We start from the raw sequence: 6,037 nt of genomic DNA, 5'->3' as shown, positions 1-6,037 counted from the left end.
TGATGGGGGGGCACTGCGGGGGCAGTTCTGAGCCTTTGGGTTCCTTTCGCCGAGGCGGCTCCTGAATGGAGGTGCGGGCAGAGAGGCCCGTGAGGCTCTCAGGGGCCCTGGGGGCTGGAGGGCCAGGCCTCTCGGGAAGGGTCACAGGCCCGCGATTGACAGACATCCCGCTTGGAGAAGAGAAGGATAAGGAGCTTTCTGGTCACCGGGGAGCGTGTGCCCAGGCACGTAAGAACCACGCGCTCCCCTTCAGCCCCGTGGATGAGGTCTTTAGAGACCCCTGGGACCGTTCCTTCGCCAGGAGCCGGCGGGGCTTGCACCATGTGATCCCTGAGGGGGCTTCCCACTTCTGACCCCCAGAGCTTCAGTTGAACCCCCTGGACTGTGTGCGGGAAATGCAAGGAGGGGGAGGGAGAGAGACAGACTCCAGGAAGGCTTGTTTAAAAGGGAGCCCTGGGGGCTTCCCTGGTGGCGCAGTGGTTGAGAGTCTGCCTGCCGATGCAGGGGACACGGGTTCATGCCCCGGTCCGGGAAGATCCCACATGCCGCGGAGCGGCTGGGCCCGTGGGCCACGGCCGCTGAGCCTGCACGTCCGGAGCCTGTGCTCCGCAGCAGGAGAGGCCGCGACGGTGAGAGGCCCGCGCAAAAAAAAAAAAAAAAAAAAAAGTGAGCCCTGTTCCTGCCTACACCTACTAAATGAGAGGCGGGGCCCAGGATCTGCATTTTCACCATTTCGCACTAAAATCTGAGACATACCACACCGGCCCTTGTGCAGTTCCTCAACCACAGCTTCGCCTGCTCTGCCTCTGCCATTCCCCCAGATCTGCACAGTTCTCCCTCCATGTCATTCAGGTCTCTTCTCGAATGTCCCTCAGAGAGTTCTTTCCTGACCTCCAGTTTGCAATGTTTGGGAAATACTTGTACTAAAAAACTATTTGTTGTGAACCTAAAACTGAAATTGAACTGGGCATCCTGTATTTTTATTTGCTAAATGTGACCATCTTGAGGCAGGAGGACTCTGCACCCGCAACCCCCTGAGAGTAGGGCCGTTTGGTAGTTGAAGTTTCCAGGAGCAGCAAACAGGGCTGCAGCTGCCCTCCCTGCACAGCCCTGCCCTGCAAAGAAGGCAGATCCTCTTCTGGGGCCCTCCTGCATATCTGAAGAGGAGTGTGTAGGAACTTCCAGGCTAGGAGTTAAACCTAAGTGCTTTCTTCTCCCATATTCTCCTCCTTGGCCCTGCTTCCTGCCCCAAATGCTCAGGTGTTCTGCCTCAGTCCCCAGGTGATCACACACTGCAATGGACTCTCTAGACAGGCCTGGGTATACTGTACTCATTTCCCCCCACCCTCCATGGGTTCTTTTGGTTGCTCTAATAATGAAATTGATACAAGACAGATTAACAGGAGGAAAAACAATTTAATTTGTATGCACAGAGGTCTTATAGAAATGGGACTCCCAAAGTGACCAAATCAGGATGTCTATATACCATTTTTAGACAAAGAAATAATTATTTGTGAAGCTTTAACAAAGGGCCCGCAGTGCTTGGGGCTGCAGACTAATGAAGAAGTAACAAAGTTTGTTTATACAGCTTTCTTAGCCTTGAATTCCCTGACTCTGGTGATAAGGATGTTTTCTATCCTTTCCTTATAGGGAGGATACCTTCACATGGGAGATTTATTTACCACTTTCAGGGGGAAAGAGGGGAGTTGGAGTGTTTTTCTATGTCATTTTTTTCCCCACTGGCTGTTTCTCAAATAACTTTAATTCAGATAATCAGTATGCCACTGCGATACATCTTGGGGTGGCCCGCTCTGAGCCCCGAAGGGACAGGGAGCCCCTGCCATAGGAAACAGACGCCACAGGGCAGGCTCAGAAATAGACGATGAGCTCCCTGACCTTCACACCAGTAACCATGACAACTTGTGGTTGGGGTGAGTTAGGAGTTGAATTGTGCCCCACCCCCAGTGGGTATGTTGATGTCCTAACCCCCAATGCCCCAGAATGTGACCTTATTTGGAGATAGGGTCTTTACAGAGGTAATCAAGAGGTAACGAGATTATTATGGTGTCCTTATGAGGTGAAATTTGGACACAGACATGTACGGAAGCAAGACCGTAAGAAGACACAGGGAGAGGACAGCCATGTACAAGCCAAGGAGAGAGACCTGGGACAGATTCTCCCTCCCAGCCCTCAGAAGGAACCCTCCCACCTGCTGACTCCTTGATCTTGGACTCCTAAGCCTCCAGAGCTGTGAAATGATACATTTCAGCTGGTTAAGCTCCCCAGTCTGTGGCACTTGGTTACGGCAGCCCTGGCAAACTAATGCAGGGTGCCGGTCTCAGAGTCCGGGGCTGACTCTACCCTCTCTGCCCTGGCACCTCCCATCCCTCTATCCACCCAGGTGGGGGTTTCCACAGGACAAGTTTGTGGTGAAGCCTCAGGTCACCCTGGGCTTCTTGGATCCCTCAACTTTTGTCCGAGCAACAGGCTTGGTTCAGGAAAGCCATTTGGTGTCCCCCAGGTTGGGGTCTCAGCTCTGGTGGCCAACCTCCACGTGGGGAAAATGCCTGCTTGTATAAGAGTTTTGCTGGGGAAACTTGGGCAGTGGCTGCAAACAGTTCACTGCGAGCCAAGGATAAGATTGTCAGGTCTTATAGCCGAAGGAAAGAAATTCAGACCAGCCAGAGTTGGAAACGGCTTTTGGGCACATAAATAAAGCAACATGGAGATCGACTTTCCGGTGTCCAGAGCTGGTCTGTGCTCTCAGGACAAACCTCAATGAGGCAACACACTCACCAGTGGCCAGGACTGTGTTTTATTTCTCTTCGTGTTCCCAGCACCCAGCCCAGCAGCAAGTACACAGTAGGTGCTCAGTAAGTGTCAACACTTCCTAAAATAAAACATAAACATCTTCCTCCAAGCAGTAGAGAAAGGAAATAATTCAGTAAGCTGGGAAGCAGTCCACTTGGTGGTGGGCAATTTGATCTGCTCCCAGTTCTGGAGCAGATACCCAATGCTGGGTAACCTCAGACAATTCTCACCCCCATGCTCTAGGACTCCGCGTCTCTGTAAAACTGGGAGCCTCAGTACCTGACAGGGCAGCCTCCAGCCCCAAGAATCCTTCCTGGTTTGGGGCTAGGCGGATGGTGCCTGGTACTAATAGGCCTCACCAGAGCTAATGGTGGGGAGGTGCTGGCATCAGGGAGCTGGCAGGGAGAAGGCCAGGCTGTTCTCACCTACCCAGCTGCTCCCCAGGACCTCTCCCATCTCTGCACCTTGCAGCCGGCTGGACACTTTCTAACTGTCTGGGTTGTTCTAAAGTTCTACCTTGAGAGGTCAGAGCTTTCAGAGGCTGGAGTGAAGAATCGGGGAAGACACGCCCACCCCCACCACTAGCAACCCCATCAGGGTTTCAAGGGTGAGGAATCACGTGGAGCTGTTGTGGACTGAATGTGTCCCCTCAAAATCCCTGGGTTGAAATCTAACCCCCAATGTGATGATATGAGGAGGTGGGGCCTTTGGGAGGGGATTAAGTCATGAGGGTGGAGCCCTCATGAATGGGATTAGTGCCCTTATAAAAGAGGCCCCAGAGAGCTCCATCACTCCTTCTGCTGAGTGAGAAGATGGTCATCTATGAACCAGGAAGCAGTCCCTCACCAAACACTGAGTCTGCCAAGCCTTGGTCTTGGACTTCCAGCCTCCAGAACTGTGAAACATAAATTTCTTCTGAGCCCTCCAGGCTGTGGTACTTTGCTACAGCACCCCTTATCGACTAACACAAGAGAATGCTTGGCTTATTTATTGTGTATTAGGGAGATGAATGCCAGTTTTGAGTGACTGTCACCTTGCACCTGCCTGTGGACCCCTGGGCCAGAGGAAAATGGGGGTGAGAGCAGAAGGATGGGAGGGTCTGGAGCTCTGCACCTGGTGGGAGGGGCTGGGCATCCTGAGGGGAGGTCCCAGGGCCCAAGGCTGTGACTCACCATCATTGCTGGATAAAAGGAAAGAGTAGACAGACACCAGTGGGGGCAGAGAGACCATGGAGCCAGCAGGCGACCAGCACACTCGGCCAGGCTGGGGAGAGGACAGGGCTGGAAGTGAGTGGGAAGCTGGGGTCCAACACCGTTGCCCTGAAGAAAGTGGTGGCCTTCCTGTCCGTCCACTTCCACTCCCAACTTTGCCTGAACACACACTGTGCTTAGGCCCCTATTCAAGCCACCTTTGCAGAGGTGAGTTGTGAGGGATGGGACTGCCTTAAGAAGTCAACCCCAGTCTTTATTGGGGGTCCAGGGAGTCCAGAGAGTTGGGGGACCACCACTCTTCACTGGATAACTGGGAGGGCCATGCAGTGAACCTCCTGTTCTCCGGGTGGGGCTGACACACGGAGGAGGCTGGGTCAGTAGCAGTGTGGCCCCTAGGGGGAAGTCCAGGGTTATGGGGCGCCAGACCTGGTTTCAGCGCCCCCCACCAACCCTCCTCACCCCCTCGCTACCCTGCACTACTGGCGGGGGTCAGGCGACTCCCAGATGGGCCTCTCAGAAGGAGCGACAAGGAGGGTGGTGAGCTGATGGCTACCCTGAGGACGGGGTCAGCCTCAGGTTTTGAGTCAAGGTCAAGGTCACCTTCCTCTCGGCCCCTTCAGCCAGTGACTGAGCGAGGTGAGGGCATGTGGGTCTGGCCGTTTCCGTCCTCCGCTGGCTCCTCTGATGGGCTCCCAGCATCCACTGGGCTGCGGAGACGAGTGTAGCAGGTCCGAGTGGCACTTTGCCAGCTCTTCCTACCCATTTTCTCCGCTGGTGCCGCTCCCCTGTAAATCTTTTGAGCCCCTAACTCTGGCTCAGTGCTGGCCTCCTGAAGAACCTCACCCGCGGCACCTCTTCTACACCCTCTGCCTCAGTTTCCACTTCACGGGGCAGTATCTGTGCCTCGGGTTCACCCCTGGCGAGGGGCAGGATGACCCGCCCCCCCGGTCCCCACGCAGCGCCCACGCCCCAGGTGCAGGGAGCTCAGCCTGTCAGAGGCTGGCGAGTAAGACATGTCCTGCGCCCCGACGGAGCCAGGCCCTGCGGTGCGTCCACCCCCGAAGCCCCCGGACCTCGTGAGCCACCCCCTCACCCCCACACAGGAGAGCAGATGGCCTCCAGCCCTCCCCAGCGCTGGCCGGGCCTCCTGTCCTTTTGCTAACGCCCACTGCTCTGCATCCCCCAAGAAGCTGTAAGCGCCCTGACGGGCCCCTCACATCTGTCCACATCCCTCCACCCCGGCCGGCAAGGGTCAGTGAGCGGTCGTGTCCACCTTGCTGGGCAGTTCCTTCCTTTGGAGGCAGCCAGGCTGGCAGAAGGCTCTGGACGGCAGAAATCGGCCTGTCCACGGTCCCCACCGTGGAACACCAGCGCGCTCCGACCCTCCTCCCCACGCAGCCCTTCGGGTGTGTGGAGTCCCCTCGTGTTCCCCAAGTCCCTTCTCCGGGCTGAAACCCCCCATTCTTTCCATCTTTCTTCACATGACTGGACTTTGAGTCCTCTCACCATTCTGGCCATTCAACCTGGCCGTGTTGCGGTTTGCCGCTGATGGCTTTCCGCAAGTGGGATACCCAGGGCTCAACACAGCCCCCAGGAGTGGTCAGATTCGCTGGGCCCGGGGTAAGGCTCTGTGCACACATTTTTGTGGACATAACTTGAGGTCATATTAGCTATCTTGGTCTTAACGCAGATGCTGCATTCAAAATGCCCAGATTCACATCCCTTCTCAGTCAGTCTCACTTTGGATAAATTACTTAATTTCTCTGTTTCTCACTTTTCTTAACTGTAAAATGGGAATAGTAACAGCATTTCCCAATCCCAAGGCAAAATTCGAGGAAAATAAAATAACGGCTGTTGGCCGGAAGGGGGCGCTACACACCCGCTTTGGGCTTGGGGGGGTTGTCACTGTCGAACGCGATCGCCAGGAGTCGCCCGAGCGCCGCCACCCAGCTCCACGGGCCAGGAAGACCCCGGCAGGCCTGGCGGCTCCATCCCGGCGCCTCACCTTGCCTTCC

Source organism: Pseudorca crassidens, chromosome 2 (genome assembly GCF_039906515.1).
Source record: "Pseudorca crassidens isolate mPseCra1 chromosome 2, mPseCra1.hap1, whole genome shotgun sequence".
In the NCBI taxonomy this organism is placed as follows: Eukaryota; Metazoa; Chordata; class Mammalia; order Artiodactyla; family Delphinidae; genus Pseudorca; species Pseudorca crassidens.
Note: the sequence above shows the minus strand (reverse complement) of the source record.